Raw genomic sequence first — 20560 nt, 5'->3', positions numbered from 1 at the left:
TTGTGCCTATTAGGCAAAGAATGATTGAAATGATCTGTCCGTGACCATTAACATTTAACTAAAAATTCTCAGTTATATGAAGCTGTTGTAACCAAGGTTCATTATGTTCTGCAAGGCACATCAAGAGCATTTGATTACAAATCGACCCAAATGGTTCTAACCTTGCATTGAAATTTTCTGTAACGCTACACATTGGATTAAAATCAGAAGAAACTGTGAAGAAACCCAGCAGGGCAGGCAGCATCTGCAGAAAGGGGAACATTGAACATGTCTGATCAAAAATCTTTCTGTTGTCTGCCACAGGTGGCCGTGGTGACCAAGTCATCGGGTATTTTTTAACACGGAGATTCTTGATTAGTACGGGTGTCAAAGGTTTGGGAGAAGGCAGGAGAATGGGGTTGAGAGTGAAAGATAGATCAGACATGATTGAAAAGCAGAGTAGATTTGGTAGGCAAAATGGCCTAATTCTGCTCCTATGACTTAAGGAATAGAGAATTATTTTATATGGTATCTAGTTATTTTGAGCGATTGTACCAATTGAATGATTGTACCAATAATACTTTTTTAGCCATTATAATTGGCAGCAAAAAGCTATCATTTATAATGATAGCTTTTGAAGAATGATTTATAATATCAAGATTATTATAGTGAGAATTGGAGCATATGCTCCCAATATTCCAGCAGGCATTATTTGAGATACAAGTCATGGCCACAAACATCCACTATCTATGAAGCCGCATCATTAGAACAGTCTAATAATGGACACAAAATGCTGCAGTGACTCAGCGGGTCAGGCAACATCTCTGTAGAAAATGAATAGGGGATGTTTCAGGTCAAGACCCTTTGTCAGACTGAGAGTCAGGGCAGAGGGAAACTTGAGGTATGAAAAGGTACTGAACAAATCAGAGCCGGCACGGATGACCAGGAGCCCACAATGGTCCTTCTTCCCAAGATCAGCGCCTGATGTGTTTCTGTGAAAAACATTGATCCCGGAGGAAGATGGTGGATAGAATTTTAACCCCACAGAATTCTTCACACCCCCCTTCCCAAATACCTTCCCGTCACCCCCAACTGAATGGATGGCTTGGTGAGGCTTTGTTACAACTTGATAAACCTCAAAAACTGGGTCCTGATGGTTTTCCACCCACCTCCAATTGTATTTGAGGTACAAAAAAAGTGTGTGCTAGTAGCTTAAACATGCTAATGAGGCTAACAGCCTCTGATTAAACATGCATCATGAGGCTGGCTGTTTACGGGTTTATCCACACTTGGCAAAGTCATCAGTCAAAGGGAGGCATGAAAGCGAGTACCATCATAGGAGCAGAATGTGGCCATTTGGCCCATTGAGTCGACTTCACCCTTTGGTCATGGCTGGCCGATCTTTCCCTCTCAACCCCATTCTCCTGGCTTCTCCCCATTACCTTTGACACCATTAATAAGAACCTGTCAAACTCCGCTTTAAAAATACCCAGTGACTTGACCTCCACAGTCATCTATGACATTGAATTCCGTAGATTTACCACCCTCGAGCTAAAGAAATTCCTCCTCGTCTCCATTCTAAAGGTATGTCCTTTTATTCTGAGGCTGTGCCTTCTGATCCTAAACTCTCCCACTACTGGAAACATCCTTTCCACGTCCATTCTATTTAACCCGGCTGCAGAACAGGTCATACAAAAAATCCTTTGAACAAATAATAAAGTGTTTCAAACGCAGAACCACTTTTTAAAGTGTTCCTGATGCAACTTAATGTTTTAAAATTGCAGCTGCAATGGAACACTGTTATAAAGATTGTTAAATCAAAGGCAATTTGGATTAACTCTGCACTAAAATAGTACGAGCTTGAGAAGCAAATCTCGTTAAGCCAAAAACAATGATAACTACCAATAATTTGGTACAACAGGATTATATTTAAACCATGGAGGATTTGAAAGTCTACAGACTAATTTAGACTGTGATGGTATGTTGGAAGTAGACAGTTAGTCTGGGAGAGAGCAAGTACAAAAAATCCACCAAAAGCTTGCATAGTGTGTAAAACAAAATAATATAAAATGTGTGCAAAATGCAGATAATATAAAGAGAATAAAGGCATTAACATTGGTTTCTTATTGTTAAGTGTAGCGAGTTGCAGTGAATAACTTTGTTTTGATCCAGACAGTTTATATCATGCATGAGTGCAATTGTATGAATACACCAGTAGATGTGAAAAGAGAAAGGAAACAGAGTGAAGAATTTAGTGTGTAAGAAGGAACTGCAGATGCTGGTTTACACTGAAGATAGGCATAAAATGCTGGAGTAAACGGCTTGTCCCACTTAGGCAATTTTTTTAAGGGACTGCCGGCGACTGTCAAAGTCGTAGCAGATCGCCAACATTTTCTTTTACCCTACGACAATGACCACGACAATGCCGAGTCAGGTCGATACAAGTTACTTTTTTTGTGAAACTAGCACCTGGCTAAGAGATTACACCGTCTTCAGAAACATCTCAAAATTCCCATGCTTACCTGACCGTTAAACTGTTGCCTCCAATCTACCTGTCAAATGTCCTGACGGTAAATAAATTGGTTAAACAAAACTATCTTCTGGTATCTTCAAATGCCTTTTCTTAATTTAATATTACGTGCTTCTAAATGCATCTGCGACAACCTAGCAAACCTGGGGACAGCAGGCGACAGCGACAGCGCCCGCAATAAGCTACGATACCTGGCGACAAGACAAGCCAGCTGTCGCCAAGAAATTTCTATCTGGAAAATTTTTCCACGACGTGCCGAGATCTGCTACGATTCATTGAAGACTCCTCACGATCATGCCCGCGACACCCCGGCAAACGTTTGGCGACAGCCTAGTCACCAGCAGTTGCCTTAAAATCGCCTAAGTGGGACAGGCCCTTAAATCAGCAGGTCAGGCAGCATTTCTGGAGAAAAGGATTCTCATTCTGATGAAGGGTCGCAACCCGAAACGTCACCTATTCCTTTCCTCCAGAGATGCTGCCTGACCTACTTAGTTACTCCAACATTTTGCGTCTATCTTCAGTGAGGAATTTAGTGTTACAGCCACAAAGAAAGTGCAAGTAAAAAAAGTGCGGGGACTTTCAATCAGTGAGGTTGATTAGCATTTGAAAGGTCTGTTCCAGGTACCGATAACAGTGGGGGGAAAATATATATATCTCCCTGGCCCCACACTCATCCCTGCAATAGCTGGATAATAGGGACACCTTGGTCAGACTCACATTTACTGACTGTAGCTCTGCCTTCAACATCATAATCCCAACCAAACACGTCTCCAAACTCCTGGACCTAGGAAAATACACCCTGCATGTTCATTGTCACCACCAGTGCCCCGCAAGGATGCATCCTTAACCCTTTACTAGTCCCCCTGTACACTCGCAACCACGTGGCCAAATCCTGCTGTAACTCCATTTACAAGTCAGCAGATGACACCGCCGTAGTTGGCCGGATCTTGAACACTGACAAGAGGGGTGCAAGAAAACAATAGAGACCTTGGCAGCATGGTGTCAACACAACAACTTCTCCCTCAATGTCAGCAAAACTAAGGAACTGGTCATTGTCTTGAGGATGCAGGGTGGAATACACTTTCCGGACTGCACCAATACGGAGACAAGCGAGAGACACAAGTTCCTCGGTGGAAATATCGTGGCAACTTAAGTTAAGGTGGTAGGAGTGCAAAGATGTTGCCAGGATTGACGGGCTGAGCCACAGGGAGAGGTTGGGCAGGCTATATTCCTTGGAGCACAGAAGAATGAGGGGTGATCCTGTAGAGGTGTATAAGATCATGAGGGGAATAGAGAGGGCAAATGCAAAGAATTGAGGAATCAAGAACCAGAGGACATGGGTTTAATGTGAGGGGAGAAAAAGGTTAAATGAATCTGAGGGGCAACTTTTTCACACAGACGGTTGTGGGTATATGGAACAAATTGCCAGAGGAGATAGTTGAAGCAGGCACTATAAAAACATTTAAAAGACAGACAATGCTGGAGCAACTCAGCGGGTCTGGCAGCATCCCTGGAGAAGACAGATAGGTGTCAGGGCCCTTCACATTAATTGCAGGGTTGGGGGGGGAACCAGCATCTGCCATTCCTTGTTTCTATTGTTTCAACATTTGAAAGATATTTGGACAGGTACATGGATTGGAAAGGTTTAGTGAGATATGGGTCAAACGCAGGCAGGTGGGCCTAGTGTAGATGGGGAATCTTGGTTGACATGTGCAAGTTAGGCTGAAGAGCCTTTTACATTGCTGTACGACTCTATGACTCTATAACTTGTCCTGGTTCAACTGCATCAACGCTACGGCCAAGAAAGCACACCAAGGTCCCTTTCTGCTTTCTCAGAAGGCTCAGGAAGTTCGACGTGCCTCCAATGACTCTTACCAATTTCTATAGATGCTCTGCGGAAACCTCCCTTCCCTTGACTCCGTTTATATCTCACGCTGCCTCAGCATGGCCACCAGAATACTCAAGGACGAGTCGCACCCTGGCCACTCCCACTTCTCTCCTCTCCCATCAGGCAAGAGGGATAGAAATGTGAAAACGTTGACTTCCAGATTCGAAGCCAGTTTCATCCCAGCTGTTATCAGGCAACTGACCCATCCTACCAACAACTAGAGACCAGTCCTGAGCTACTAACTACCTCATTGGAGACCCTCGGACTACCTTCAATTGGACTTTACTGGATTTTATCTTGCACAAAACATTATTCCCTTTATCATGTATCTGTACACTGTGGATGGCTTGATTGTAATCATGCGTTGTCTTTCTGCTGACTGGTTAGCACACAACAATAGCTTTTCACTGTACCCCAGTACACATGACAATAAACTATCTCACTGCCTTGGGGAAGCAGTCAACATAACCCAGGACCATTCACACCCCGGACAATATATCTTCTCCCCTCTCCTGATGGGCAGAAGATGCCAAAGATTCAAGAACAGCCTCTTCTCCACTGTTGTCAGACTCCTGAATATACCTCTTATCTGCTGAGGTTGTATTCTTGATCTGCAATTCTACCTCGTTGAGGCCCTTGCGCTTTATTTTATCTGCACTTTCTCTGTAGCTACGACACTATCTTCTGCATAGACACAGAGTGCTGGAGTAACTCGAAGATAGACACAAAATGCTGGAGTAACTCAGAAAGTCAGGCAGCATCCCTGGAATAAAAGGATGGGTGACGTTTCAGGTCTGAAGACGGTCCGGACCCGAAACGTCACCCATCCTGTTTCTCCAGATATTCTGCCTGACCCGCTGAGTTACTTCAGCACTTTGTGTCTATCTTTGGTATAAACCAGGATTTGAAGTTCCTTGTTTCTACGCTATATCCAGCAATCAGTTTACTTTCTCTTTTACACTATATAATGAACTCATATACAGCATGATTTATTCATGTACAATATGATTTACCCGGATAGCAGGCGAAACAAAGTTTTTCACTGTATCTTGGGTCACATGACGATAATAAACCAATACTAATACCAATTGTATGTTATTTAATCAGGTTACAATGTTAATGCTTAAATTTAACATATAGTTTAGACAGGGATCACAGAAAACAAATATTTATATCTCATTTGTGGTAGACCTTGGTTAAAACATTAAATTGTTTCTAATCAATTCTTGTCAAAAAAACTGTATGGGTTAAAATGACAAATTTTGCAATCGGATTTGTTCGAATCAATTTCACTGTATTCATAACATACCAGTGGGAAATCTAAATTCTCAGAGTGCCCTACTTAATTATGTTTATTTACAAGGGATGCTTCAAATCTCAGAGATCGTAAGAGTAGCTTTGAATTGTGAGTGCATTTAATTTTCTGGGAACAGGAGGTGGAACTTGTGTTCCTTTCTGAGAGTCATTTTATTTAAATAACTGTTTGGCAGTGATGACAAGGCTTGCATAGCAAACGATTTAAAGAGAGCCATTTCCGCATCTTAAAGTCAAATAGAGATGTTAGCCGGAAACTATTTGAATGAGTGAATTGTAAACTCGGACAATTACTGTACTTCCTGACAAGAGTTGTGAAAATCTTCCAGGGTTAGTTCTTGTGAATGAGAGGACCCAGCCCAGCTCAATGTAGAAACTAGTCAAAAGAGTGATAGAAATGTTGCTGACTGTCCCATTCCTGATTGCAGGAGTACGTGCTGAGGGACGCACTGAAGCTCGGTGCAGCCAACGCCAAGGCTCTGTGGGGGAGGAGCACGCCCCAGGGTCCTTCCGCTGCTGGACATTGGAATGGATTGGAATACGTTATGGAATGGAATACTTTATTGTAAAAGTTACAAAGTATACCGGCTCCTCCTTTATTCTCCCCCTAGCCCTCCCCCCCCCCCCCCCCACCCTCCCGCCAGCAGTTCCCCCACCCTGGTCTCCATTGTTCTCCCCCCCCTCTCCCTCACGGCGGTCCTCCCACACCGGGTCTTCCATTGTTCTTCCCCTCCCCCACCTCACGGCCGTCCCCCCATGCTCTCATCGAGAGGAACAGTGAAATGCTTTGCTTGGCGCACATCCTAGGCAATGTACAGGTGTCGCACGATTTGGCGGCCACAAAGTTCAAAAGTACAGTCCTGTGTACTGCTTGCTAAAATGTCACCTATCCATGTTCTCCAGAGATGCTGCCTGATCCCCTGAGTTACTCCAGCACTTAGCATCCTTTTAAAACGAAAAATGTCATGTATTTGGAGGATATTTACTATTTATTGAAAGCAAAGTCAAAAAAACAAAAGTTAAGAAAGAAACTAACTCATTTTGAACCTAAATGTGCAATGTGGCTAGTTAGCTGACCATGTAATGGAATTTGCCTTGAGATATGGGTCTGAAAGAGAAACCATTTAACCAATTTATTACTTGACTTTTCTGGCCTTTAGATGTAAAATAAAATAGACCTCCACTGAAAGTTCCACGTTTTAAACTAATCACTGTGATTTGGAACAAAATGTAATTGATTAATACATCTTTCCATTTCATCCCATGCCACAGTAATCAGGAAAGTCGAATTAAACTCCATAAGTCAAACTGAGATTACGAACTTAAACCACTAGTTCCCCACTGTCAAATCAGTGAAAATAAATTGCTTCCACAGATGATTGACTCGTTTAAATTATTCATTTATTAACCCATATTTATATCAATGATACTGAATTAGATTATGTGACCCCTATTTAATAAGCCATGCTTGCAGTTCATAAATTGAATCAGCCTTAGTTTTTAAAGAGTGTAATAAAAATAGTCATAGATTTCTTTGAATTTAAAGAAAAGTTGCATAAATCCAATACCAAACTCTCTACATTTGACCAGTACTAAATCTTTTTGAGATTGCCTCATATACTTTATTTTGTTTTATCCCCAAGAACAGAACCACAATTAATAAATAACTAAAATAGCGATTCGATATATTTCATTAAATATGTAACATGTTTATATATTACGATAGAAAGTCTCATCACTTAGCATGTAAAACTGTTTTTCCAACTTACGCAGTTGAATAAAGTAATGGAAGTGCAGAGAGTGTATAAAATGAGTGTTCAATTGATTTCAGGATTAGGCAACCACTCTTGCATGCAAACCAAGGACCAACGCTTAGGTTAGGAATGCGGATCTGATTTGCTACAATTTTATTTCAAACCTATCGTTAATATTCCAGAAATACCCCAATAAGCAGTATGAAATTGTGAAGATAGACGCAAAGTGCTGGAGTAATTCAGTGGGTCTGGCAGCAGCTCTGGAGAAAAAGGATGGGTGATGTTTTGGGTCGGGACCGGTCTTGAGACTGGGGTCTTCAGTTTGTGTCAATCTTCAGTATAAACCAGCATCTGCAGTTCCTTTCTACACAAATGAAATTGTGATGTAGCTTTATATGAAGTGTGTCAAGCTGAAAAATCATCCGTGCCAACCAAATGAAAAGATAGGCCGACCGAGAAAATTAACAAGTAATTAACCTTGGCTTGATGCGCTGGTCTGCTTTAGATGCACAATGGAGATCTCGAGGGACGTAAACATACCTTTTCGGAGACTCTTCCTTCATTCTATCTTTAGAATCAAAACCTAATCTTAGAAGAGAAAATTATCTATTCCATTGATTTCCCTGCTAATGCATTTTAAACGTTCCAGTTTAATCTTGTTCATAAAATAAATAAGTCCCTCTCTCCTCGTATAGTGAGAAGACTTTTACTTGATGTGTTGAGCGAAATAGAACGTATTCTTTTCTTTTCTTCATTCACAGGACATGGACAGCATGTAATGCTCAGTCCTATCTACCATTATCCAACCATTTCCGAAGACAGTTTGGAGTTAACCACCTTGCAATCTCACATGAAACTGATTCTGGGTAAGTTCAGAAAATGTCTTTTTTTTTTTCTGGTCACGACGGATCAAATTGTTTCCTTTTTGAAAGCAGAGTATTGTGAGTAGTTTTGGCCCCCATATCGGAGGAAGGATGTGCTGGTGTTGGAGAGGGTCCAGAGGTGGCTTATGAGAATGATCCCAGGAATGATTGGGTTAACATATGATGAGTCAGTGGGCCTGTACTCGCTGGAGTTTAGAAGGATGAAGGGGTGGGGGGGGGGGGGGGGAACCTCATTGAAACTTATCGAATAGTGAAAGGCCTAGATAGAATGGATGTGGAGAAGATGTTTCCACTGGTGGGAGAGTCTAGGGCCAGAGGCCATAGCCACAGAAATAAAAGTCGTACCTTTAGGAAGGAGATGTGGAGGAATTTATTTAGTAAGAGGGTGGTGAATCAGTGGAATTAATTGCCACAGAAGGCTGTGAGGCCGTCGATGAATATTTTTAAGTCGGAGATTGACAGATTCTTGATTAGTAAGGGTGTCAGGCGTTATGGGGAGAAGGCAGGAGAATGGCATTCAGAGGGAAAGATAGATCAGCCATGATTGAATGGCGGAGTAGATTTGATGGGCTAAATTTGTAGATTTGAGGCCAGTTCATTGGCTATATTTAAGAGGGAGTTAGATGTGGCCCTTGTGGCTAAAGGGATCAGGGGGTATGGAGAGAAGGCAGGTACAGGTTACTGAGCTGGATGATCAGCCATGATCATATTGAATGGCGGTGCAGGCTCGAAGGGCCGAATGGCCTACTCCTGCACCTATTTTCTATGTTTCTATGTAAATGGCCTAATTCTACTGCTAGAACGTATGAGTTTATGAAAATGTTTATTCCCTGGTCACCACCATTGATAGTATCTCTTATTTCTGTCGCACTGAAATAGGCCATTCAGCCCATCAGGTCCATGCCAAGTCCCAAGAGAGCATTTACATTAATCCCAATCCTCCCTCCTCATTTGCACACTCTGCAAATTATTTTCACTCCTTAAAAAATACTGGAGCTGTAAGGTTTAGAGGGTTACGGAACGAACACAGGCAAATGAGGTTAACCAATATTGGCATCTTGGTCAGTATGAATGAATTGGGCCAAAAGGCCCGTTTCCATGCTCTTTGACTCCATGATGATGAATCTATGGCCGCTGGGGTTTTGCTATGTTTTTTGCACTTTCCTCCCATGGAGTTGGGGTGATGTTTAAAGGGAATGTGTGGGACAAGGTTTTTGCACAGAATGGTACATTTTGCTTATTAGAACTTTAGAACTTCAGAGACACGTGTGGAAATAGGCCCTTCGGCCCTCCGAATCCACCAGTCAGGCCCACCCTCTAGTTGGTGATGGGATGATTCAGTTTCCTGATAAAAACTGGGAAGAGACTGTCCCTGAATCTGGAGGTGTGTGTTTTCAGATTCAGGGACAGTTTCTTCCCAGCTGGCATTACTTTGCCCCTCTCACCTTAAAACTATTCCCTCTAGTATTTGATTTTTTTCCATCTTGGGAAATAGGTTCTGACTGTCTGCCCTATCAATGTTTCTCATAATTTTATAATATTTCTATCAGGTCTTCCTGTGACCTCCGGCATTCCAGAGAAGACAATCCAAGTCTAACTTGGATGAGCTACTCTCCCAGTAGCTAATACCCCATAATCCAGACATCATTCTGGTAAACCTCCCCTTCACTCAACTAGTTAACTATGACTGTTCTAGTTACTGAGTTGCTCTAAGAATTGCAAGATGAAAAATGCTCAGTTCGGAAGGGAGAACAATGATGTAACTTCACTGCCCCGACAACACTGTGATCTCAGTCTCCAAGGTCGATGTTAGAAGATCCTTCTTGAGGGTGAGCCTTGGATTCTTGACAAACCGGTTCATTTCTTATTTGACATTCACAGTGACCTCCTATTTTCTTCATTGGTTCTTGGGGCGGGATGCTTCTTCGGACTCGGGAATCTGTTTTCCCAGGTTGTAATGAATCTTTGGAATTATCCACTCTGGAAAATACAGTTGCGGAGTGAACTCGGCAGTAATCCATGCAGTTTAAAATATTAAAGTGATCAAGGGAAATGAATGATAGTGTGGCTAGGTGGTGCTGGGGAGAAAGCACAGCGGCTGTATGATCTTTTGATTAAAGAGGCCGGTTCAAAGGCTGGATGGAAAACCCCTGCTATCATTGAGTCATTAGGCCACTGAGAATGAAGGGGGGACCCGGGGGAGGGGGGGGGGGTGTAGGGGGGTGAGAGTGAAGGGGGGTCCTGTGGGAGGCCACCTGCTACCAAGTACGGTGGCAGGTATGGTCCATCACCGCGAGCTGAAGATAAAACTGTTCAATTAAGTTTTCGTAACTTTGTCGGCGCCAAAATCATGGCAACTCTTGTGCACTGCCCAGGTGAGGTCTGCTGTGTGGTTTTACCGGCTTGTACGCAAAACAAAGCATTTCACTGTATGTACCAGGGTACATGTGACAATGTGCAGCGGTAGAGTTGCTGCCTTACAGCGAATGCAGCGCCGGAGACTCAGGTTCGATCCTGACTACGGGTGCCGTCTGTACGGAGTTTGTACGTTCTCCCCGTGACCTGCGTGGGTTTTCTCCGAGATCTTCGGTTTTCTCCCACATTCCAAAGACGTACAGGTATGTAGGTTAATTGACTGAGTAAATGTAAAAATTGCCCCTAGTGTGTGTAGGATAGTGTTAATGTGCGGGGATGGCTGGGCGGCGCGGACTCGGTGGGCCGAAGGGCCTGTTTCCGCGCTGTATCTCTAAATCTAAATCTAAATCTAATAAAGTATAATTGAATTGCAGTGCCATTCAGCACAGAAACAGGCCCTTCTGTCCAACTTGTCCACGCCGACCAAGATGCCCCAACCAAGCTAGTCCCATATGTACTTGTATGGTCCATATTGCTCTACACCATTCTTATCTCTGTAGTATCAAAATGTCTTTTATATGTTAGATCGACACACAAGGTTCTGGAGTAACTCAGCAGGTCAGGCAGCATCTCTGGAGGAAAAGGATAGGTGATATTTTGGGTCAGGACCTATCTTCACTTTTGTATGTTGTTATTGCTACCTCCTCTGACAGCTTGTTCCATTTACCCACCACCCTCTGTATGAAAACGTTGCCCCTCAGGTTCCTATTAAACCTTTCCCTCATACATTAAACTTGTGCCCTCTCATGCTTGATTCCCCTATCCTGGAAAAAAGACGAGCGTATTCACCCTATCTATTCCCCTCGTGATTTCATAAATCTCTTTTGTCCTTGTGAGACATGCAGTCCATAGAAACGTTCAAAAGTACTGGAGTTAAAGTTTAAAAATCACACACCTGAAAGACCGGTGGGGAAAGAACAGGGGGGCCACAGCAATTTCTTTTAACGGGTTGGGGCAAGCATGATGGACCAAATGGTCTGCTTTAGTTTGCTGGTCTCACTTTACTTTCTGACATAAGGGACTGCCGATGCTGGAATGTGAAGCAACTACCTGCTGAAGGAAACTCAACGGATCGGGCAGCTTCTGTGGGGGGAAAAAGGATGGTTGATGTTTTGGGTCTCAACCTGGCATTGGGACAGAGTGGAGAGGGGCAGGTAGCTGGGGAGAAGAGTGGAGAGGGGCAGGTAGCTAGGGAGAAGAGTGGAGAGGGGCAGGTAGCTGGGGGGAAGAGTGGAGAGGGACAGGTAGCTAGGGGTAAGAGTGGAGATGGGCAGGTAGCTGGGGGGAAAAGTGGAGAGGAGAGGACGAGAAATGGAGTGGAAAGGGTGGGGAGGGAGAGGAGGGGAGAGGGGACATGTGGACCAACATGTGATCATTGTTGGACCAACAATAACCTACATGGCCCTGAATTACCCTTTAGACCTTAGTGATTCACACCCATATCTGCCCCATCCCTTCCCCTTTCGCCTCTTTTCTTTCCTCCAGCTTCATAATTTGATTAAAGATGGTCTCTGTCCAACCATTTGCCTATCAAAATTCCCCTTTCACCCATATCCACCTATCGCTCGCCAGGCTTTGTCCTGTTCCCATCTTTCTTCCAGCTTTCTTTCAGCACCCCCCCCCCCCCCCCAACCCTCCCTCTCCCCCACCACCATAATCAGTCCGAAGAAGGGACTTGACCCATAACGTTTCCTATCCATGTTCATTTTGGGGATTTAAGTATCACAAGAGAAGCTACCTGACCGGTTGAGTTACTGTAGCACTTTGTGTCCTCTTATTATTTTATTGATGTTTGTTGATACTAAGACTCTTGGGGCTAAATCACTGTCTTCTTTTGACAAGCAAAGCAGATGATAGGTTTCATTAACAAAGATATGCTTTGTACATCATGGAAATAGGCCCTTCGGCCCACTGAGAACGCACTGACCAGGGATCATCACCCTGTACACTAGCACTATCCTACACACCAGGGTCAATGAACTATTTTTACTGAAGCCAATTAACCTACAGACCTGTACGTCTTTGGAGTGTAGGAAGAAATGGAGCACCCGGAGAAAACCCACGCAGTCACAGGGAGAACGTGCCAGCTCTGCTCAAACAGCATTCATAGTCATAGTCAGGATCGAGCCTTGGTCTCTGATGCTGTAAGGCTGCGACTCTACTGCTGTGCCAGTGTCCCCTTCACCTCTCCTCTCCATACCGTCTCACTTCCCTCTCCACTCTATCCCGTTGCAGGGTCTGGACCTGAAACACTGACCATTCCTTTCCCTCCTGACCACTGCTCCACCCACTGAGTACCTCCCACAGATCATTTGTCACTTACTTGCGATCTCTGGGATCTTGCTATGTAATTCCACAAACCTCCTCTGAGGACAATGCAACAGCAGTGGATTGGCTGTGAAGTTTAGTTTAGATTTACAGCATGGAAACTAGCCCTTCGGCCCACCGGGTCCATGCTGACCATAGGTGATCTGTTTGTACTAGTTCAATGTTATCCCACTTTCTGATCCACTCCCGACACATTAAGAGTAATTTACAGAGGCAAATTAACCTAACCTACAAACATGTATGTCTTTTGGGATGTGGGAGGAATCCAGAGCACCTGGAGAAAACCTAATCGGTCACAAGGAGACCATTCAAACTCCACACAGACAGTCCCCGAGGACTGAGATGAGGAAAAACTTTTTCAGTCAGAGAGTTGTGAATCTGTGGAATTCTCTGCCTCAGAAGGCAGTGGAGGCCAATTCTCTGAATGCATTCAAGAGAGAGCTGGATAGAGCTCTTAAGGATAGCGGAGTCAGGGGGTATGGGGAGAAGGCAGGAACAGGGTACTGATTGAGGATGATCAGCCATGATCACATTGAATGGCAGTGCTGGCTCGAAGGGCTGAATGGCCTCCTCCTGCACCTATTGTCTATTGTCTATTGTCAGGATCGAACCTTGGTGTATGGCGCTATGAGGCAGCAATTGTGTCCCCCCGAAGTTTAGTTTAGTTTAGAAATACAGCGTGGAAACAGGCCCTTCGGCCCCACGAGCCCATGCTCTCCTTCGATCACCCTTTCACTCCTGAGATGCTGCCTGACCTGCTGAGTTACTCCAGCATTTTGTGTAATAAATACCTTCGATCTGTACCAGCATCTGCAGTTATTTTCTTACACTGCCCTTTCACACTAGTTCTATGTTATCCCACTTTCTCATCCCACACACTTGGGGCAATTTACCGAGGGCCAATGGACCTGTGAACCGGCACGCCTGTGGGATGTGTTCAGTGGTGGAATTCTCTTCATCCCAGCCAGCTTTCAGCAGATTTTAGTGCCCAGGCGACTCTTTCTTTTAAATGTCGTGACCTCTCTCAAATTAATGAATGTGTTCGCGTGAATAGTTTTGTGGCATTAATGTGTACTGGTTACATTGAAGGGAGGAGGGGGGTGGCAGAGAGAGAGAGAGAGAGAGAGAGGGAGGGAGGAGGAGAGAGAGGGAAGGAGGAGGAGGAGGAGGAGGGGGGGAATCACAAATAAGGAAAAAAAAAGTCCCGGCTTGAGGAAACCAGCTCTGATCGGAGCGTCACAGCCTCTGTAAGCGTTAATCAATCAGACTGGGGAGAGGGGAACAGCGCTGACATCACGGGAGACCGTCTTTACGGACCAGGGTAAGGCAGTGGCAGTGGCTGGGGTAGTGCCAGTGGCAGTGGTAGTGGCTGGGGTAGTGCCAGTGGCAGTGGTAGTGGCTGGGGTAGTGCCAGGGGTAGTGCCAGTGGCAGGGGTAGTGGTAGTACCAGGGGTAGTGGTAGTGGCAGGGGCAATGCCTGGGGCAATGGCAGTGGCTGGGGCAGTGGCTGGGGTAGTGACAGGGGCAATGCCTGGGGCAATGGTAGTGGTAGTGGCAGTGACAGGGGTAGGGGCTGATGCTCCCCGGGGGAGAGAGGCGAGTTTCAGGCCGGCGTGAAGGTGTCAGGGACAGGGACCAGGGACTGGCCGTCTGCCCTTGTCCTTGACTTGTCAGCGCGGGTCTCTCTCTCTCTGTCTCTCTCTCTGTCTCTCTCTGCCCTTTGTTGTTGTTGGGGATCGAGGGATGTCGCTGCCGGAGAGACAGGCTGTCAATTCCATGTGCGTGTGTGTGTGTGTGTGTGTGACAACAACAACAACGGGGTCCTTGAAACAACCTCTACCGTTTAATATCAGCCTTGCAAAAAAAAACAAAAAAAACCCCAAACCATTAAGTATTGTGTGTGTGTGTGTGTGTGTGTGAGATGATTGGAGATGTTGCATTTCGTGGGATGCAATGTGTAAACCTCCCTCCCCCTCTTGCACTGTGTGAAACGTTTGAGGGGGGACTGGGTTTGTCGCCGGCTGTGTGTGTGTGTGTGTTGTGAGAATGAATGGATGGGGCGGAGTTGTCGCACTGCACTGCCCTCCCTTTGCATTGACTTCTTGCAGCGTGAGAGCGTCAGAGTGGGACGGGGCTGAGAGACGAGATGTGGTTTGTGGAAAGCAGAGTAGGATCATGTGGCTCTACCCAACCCCCCCCCCCCCCCCCCCTTGCCCACCTCCGTCATGCCGACAGAAGATGACTTGTTCGGCATCTTGGCTGCTTTTCAAGGGGTCTTTACAAATCCTGGCCAGAAACTATTTTTAAAAACGCATGCCTTGAAAGGAAGAGCTTTCTTTGTGTCTGCACGGTATGGAACTTAACACCCTCTTTCACCTCTGCTGGGCGAATGCAAGTCCAGACACTTCCCCTCTGAAATGCTGAGCAGACTCAGCCACTCATTCATCCAGTGAATAGATGGAGCTCACTTTTACAAATGTCCCCTCCCCTCACCGCCAGTAAGGATAACTTGTTCTTGGTGATTATTGTTGTCTGTCGTTTCCTAGCATCGCTTTAATTCACAGTATTGTTCGAAAAATCTATTATCCCTTTGATATATTTTGTTGTATTATCATTAGTAGGTCTCACACTGCAATGTGAATTGTACTTCCTCTCCCAGAAAATGAACATTAGGTGATGACTTCATGCAGAATGCTGGAAAGAGTCTTTTGGCCAGGCTGCATCTGTGGGGAACATGAAATCCAGCATGATCTGTCATTATTATTTTTGATTTCCAGCATCTGAAGCTTCTTTTTAAATCCGTCATCTAGTTCAGTTTAGTTTAATGTCACGTGTTCCGAGGTAGAGGGAGAAGCTTTTCTGTTGCGTGCTATCCAGTCAACGGAAAGACAATGCATGATTACAGTCCAGCCGCCCACAGTGTGCAGATACAGGATAAAGGGAATAATGTTTAGTCAAGTCAAGTCAATTTTATTTGTATAGCACATTTAAAAACAACCCACGTTGACCAAAGTGCTGCACATCTGATTAGGAAAAAAAAAAAAAGAAACATACAGTGGCAGGCAGCCAAACACAACGGCGCGGCCATCTTGAACAAAATGTTTAACTAAAGCAGAATGGTGTCCCACGGCCGCGCCGCACCGGGCGATGGAAGGCCCCGCTATTCAGGTGGCCATTCAGTGCACGATAAAGCTCAGTGAAGTCTGATTAAAGATAGTCCAAGGGTCTCCAATGAAGTAACTGGTAGCTCAGGACTGCACTCTGGTTGGCAATAGGATGGATGGTTCAGTTGCCTGATACCAGCTGAAAAGAAACTGTCCCTGAATCCGGAGGTGTGCAATTTCACACTTCTGTACCTCTTGCCTGATGGGTGAGGAGGGGAAGAGGGAATGACTGGGGTGAGACTTGTCCTTGATTATGCTGGTGGCCTTTACAAGGTAGCGTGAAGGATAAATGGAATCAATGGAAGGGAGGTTTGTTTGCTACTGTCTGGGCTATGTCCACAATTTTCTGCAGTTTTCTGCAACAGGAAATCTTTTCATTCTACCTTGGCACACGTGACAATAAACTAAACTAAACTAAACTAAGATCTGCCTCTTCCCCACGAAACTAGTCTGATTCAACACGGTTTGAATCGTTATCTTGTTGAACGCTGAAAAGCCATTTAAATGATTTTGGGTTACTTTGTAAATGTGAGTTGTTTTGTCAGGGAAGTTTTCTGCTGAACTAACTAAATAAACCAGTAAAAAATATTTTAAAACAGATTTTTTTGACAATTCTGAGCAGGTCAGAGAGGATCAGTGAAGAGAGAAACAGAGTTAAGGTGTCAAATCAGTGACTTCCTAGGTACTGGAAAACTTCAGAGATAAATAATTTTAAATAATCCTTTATCAAGCTTAAATCTGACCCATGTAAAATATCGCTCAGACAACTTACCACATTATATGATCATCGTTGAATAACGTGGCAAATTAGCTTGTGTTTTTGTTTACATTTTGAGTAGGTGTCATTATAGGCACCTTTCAATTCCTCTACCCTCTTAATTCCCCCTTAGAATCTTATACATTTCAAAAAGACCTTCTCTCATTCTTCCAAATGTCAAAAGGTCCATTCTGCTCAACCTTCCTTCCCACCACAACTATTTCATCCTGTGAATCAACTTAATCAATCTTCTCTGCTCTACCTTCTGTGCGCACATGTCTTCTCGTAAAGGATTGGAGCTTGGACATTCTCCCTGTGACCGCATGGGTTTCCTCCGGGTGCTCTGGCCCTCCCACATCCGCAAGATATGTGGGTTTGTCGAGGTGCATTGGCCTCTGTAAATTGCCCCCAGTGTGTAGGGAATATATGTAACAGTGGGTTACCATAGAACTAGTGCTTAATTTAGTTTATTAGTTTAAAGATACAGCGCGGAAACAGGCCCTTCAGCGCACCAAGTTCTCACTGACCAGCAAACCTTGCACATTAACACTATCTGACACACACTAGAGACAATTTACGTTTATAGCAAGCCAATTAACCTACAAACCCATACGTCTTTGGAGTGGGAGGAAACTGACGATCTCGGAGAAAACCCATGCGGTCACGGGGGGGGGGGGGGGGGAGGGGGGAATGTACCAACTCCGTACAGACAGCACCCGAGTTTGAATGGGTGATCGATGGACTCAGTGCGGCAAAGAGCCTGTTTCTATCCAGCATAGAAGTAAGAATTTCCTTCAGGGTCTCATTTGGTTATGTAACTTAAATGTACTTTACCCAAAGTCACAGAATCACGCGGTGTGAGGTTCTTTTTGAAGAACACTGTGTACAATGGGGAAAAAAAGGGAAGCCTTCTCCATATGTCCTTCTGCCCTTGAATATTTTGTGTAAAGAGCCTTTGGATACTTGCAGTACTTACCATTCTCATTGTAATCCCACCACAAGTCATTGTTACGAGTCAGACAACACGGTTGCAGGATCTTGTGCCTAACTCATCTATGCCAGCCAAGATGCCCGATCTAAACTAGTCCCATTTTTCCGCATTTGGCCCATATCCCTCAAAACCTTTTCTATCTATGTACCAGTCCAAGTGTCTTCTGAATGCTGTTATGGTACTTGCCTCAACTGATAGTTCATTGCATATACCCACCAAATACCACGTTGCCCTTTAGATTCCCAATTAAACCTAAGTCCTCTGATTCATAATTCACTTAACCTGGGTAAAGGTCTCTGAGCATTTACCCTTCCTAGTCCCCTCTTGATTTTATACACCAATATGAGATCATCCCTCACCCTTCTGGGCTCCAAAGAATAAAGTCCTAAACTGCCCAACCTTTCGGTATAGCTCTGGTCCACAACACCTGGCAACATCCTCATGAATCTTCCAAGCACCCTGGTGGACGTGACCTCTCCACAAGGTGTAAACCTAACCTTCTCCCAAAACCTAACCCTCATGATTTTGGAGTAATACAAGGCCCACTAAATGGTACTAATACTTAGAAACATTTTTTTTTAAACTAAGCAATTTTTTTAAAAGTATTTTCTGTTAACATAGATCATCGAAACACATTACAATCTTTAAAAATACTAAAAGTATTTAAATCAAATATAAATAATAAAAAAAACTAGAATTGCCTTCCTCTTGTTTCTCTCATCTGCAGCTGTAACATTCCCCATTCAAATCTGCAGGGTCACTGATCTTGCAACAGATCAGAAACAACAATGCTGGAAGTGTTCAGCAACTCAGAGAGCAAGTGTGGAGGAACGAAGGTTGATGTAAACGCCGTTTCTCGCTCCACCTTGCTATTTCCAGCATCTCGGCTCGTAGTTCAGAGATACAGCGCAGAAACAGGCCCTTTCGGACCACCTGGTCCGCGCCGACCAGTGTCCCCCCCCCCACATTAACACTATCCTACACACACTAGGGACAATTTTTACATTTACCAAGCCAATTAACCTACATACCTGTACGCCTTTGGAGTGTGGGAGGAAACCGAAGATCTCGGAGAAATCCCACACGGTTACCAGGGGAACCTACAAACTCCGTACGGACAGCACCCGTAGTCGGAATCGAACCCGGGTCTCCGGCGCTGCATTCGCTGTAAAGCAGCAACTCTACCACTGTGCCGCCAGAAGCTCTGGAGAACTTCCAAAAGATCTGCTCCTCTACTGAATCCCTTGGGCAGCGCAGTGGAGAAACACAACCTGAAAGTCACGACCTAAACTTTACCTGTGAGTTCAAGGCCTCAGGGTGTTCTGAAACTTCCAGGAAGTTATGCCTGCAGTTTTGTTTAGAACTGTGGGCAAAGTAAGGTAGAAACAGGGACCTGCAGATGCTGTTTACAAAAAAAGGACACAAAGTGCTGGAGTAACACAGCAGGTCAGGCGGCATCCCGGGAGAACATGGATAGGTGACGTTTCAGGTGGGGACTCTTCTAAAGGCTCTTTCCCTGCAACCGCAGCAGATGTGACATCTGTCCCTATACCTCCCTCCTCACATCCATCAAGCGATCCCAGCAGACCTTCCTGGTAAGACAGAGGTTCACAAAAATGGAGGGATGTATTCTTCAATGTATACTGTTTTCGGTGTTCCCGATATGGCCTCCTTTGCGAGCGAGACCAAGTGTAGACACGGTGCCTTTTTCATCAAACGCTAGTGCTAGATCTGCCAAGGCCTGCTGGATCTCCTGGTTGCTAACCATTTTTACCTCTTCTAATTCCCGTCATTACCTTCCTGCCCTGGGTCTCCTCCACTGTCAGAGTGAGGCCACATACAAACTGGAGGAACAGCACCTCTTATTCCCCTTGGATAGCCTACTACCAAACAGTATGAACAGTATTGGAACTTCCAATTTTAGGTAACCAGATTTCAAACAATTTTTTCCTTCCTTCCCTCTCTTCCCTGTGCCCCACTTGGATTCACACCCATATCTGCCCCATCCCTTCCCTTTTCACCAAAATTTCTTTCTCCGGCTTCAAATTTGCTTAAAGCTTCTATCCGTGTCGCACACTTTTTATCTTTTCATCTCTGGTCTATGTCCAACCATTTGCCTATCAACCCCACCCCCCCTCACCAATATCCACCTATCACTCACCATGCTTTGTCCTGCCCCCACCTCTCTTCCAACTTTCTTCCTGCCCCCCCACCCCCTCACCAATATCCACCTATCACTCGCCATGCTTTGTCCTGCCCCCACCTCGCTTTCAGCTTTCTTCCTCCCCCTCACCAATATCCACCTATCACTCACCATGCTCTGTCCTAACCCCACCTCTCTTCCAGCTTTCTTCCTCCCCCTCACCAATATCCACCTATCACTCACCATGCTCTGTCCTGCCCCCACCTCTCTTCCAGCTTTCTTCCTGCCCCACCACCATAATCAGTCTGAAGAAGGGTCTTGACCCGAAATGTCTCCTATCCATGTTGACAAGAGATGCTACTTGACCAGTTGAGTTACTGTAGCACTTTGTGCCCTTTTATTATTTTATTGAT

General features: G+C 44.8%; 1 protein-coding gene across 4 annotated transcripts in view; it reads left to right on the top strand.

The window, feature by feature from the left end:
- The first annotated feature begins 14286 nt into the window (after positions 1-14286).
- The window catches only part of LOC144603673 (monocarboxylate transporter 2-like), a 99331-nt gene continuing 93057 nt past the window's right edge, over positions 14287-20560 (top strand). Inside the window, exon 1 of one of the 4 annotated variants that reach the window (XM_078417280.1) lies at positions 14287-14413. The gene's annotated coding sequence lies outside the window, so the exon portion shown is untranslated. The remainder of the gene's footprint in view (positions 14414-20560) is intronic. The other 3 variants (XM_078417282.1, XM_078417284.1, XM_078417281.1) reach the window with 3 other exon arrangements.

The sequence above is a fragment of the Rhinoraja longicauda genome, chromosome 20, assembly GCF_053455715.1.
Source record: "Rhinoraja longicauda isolate Sanriku21f chromosome 20, sRhiLon1.1, whole genome shotgun sequence".
NCBI classification, from domain to species: domain Eukaryota; kingdom Metazoa; phylum Chordata; class Chondrichthyes; order Rajiformes; family Arhynchobatidae; genus Rhinoraja; species Rhinoraja longicauda.
The sequence above is the reverse complement of the archived record's forward strand: the minus strand, read 5'-3'. Positions and strand labels throughout refer to the sequence as shown.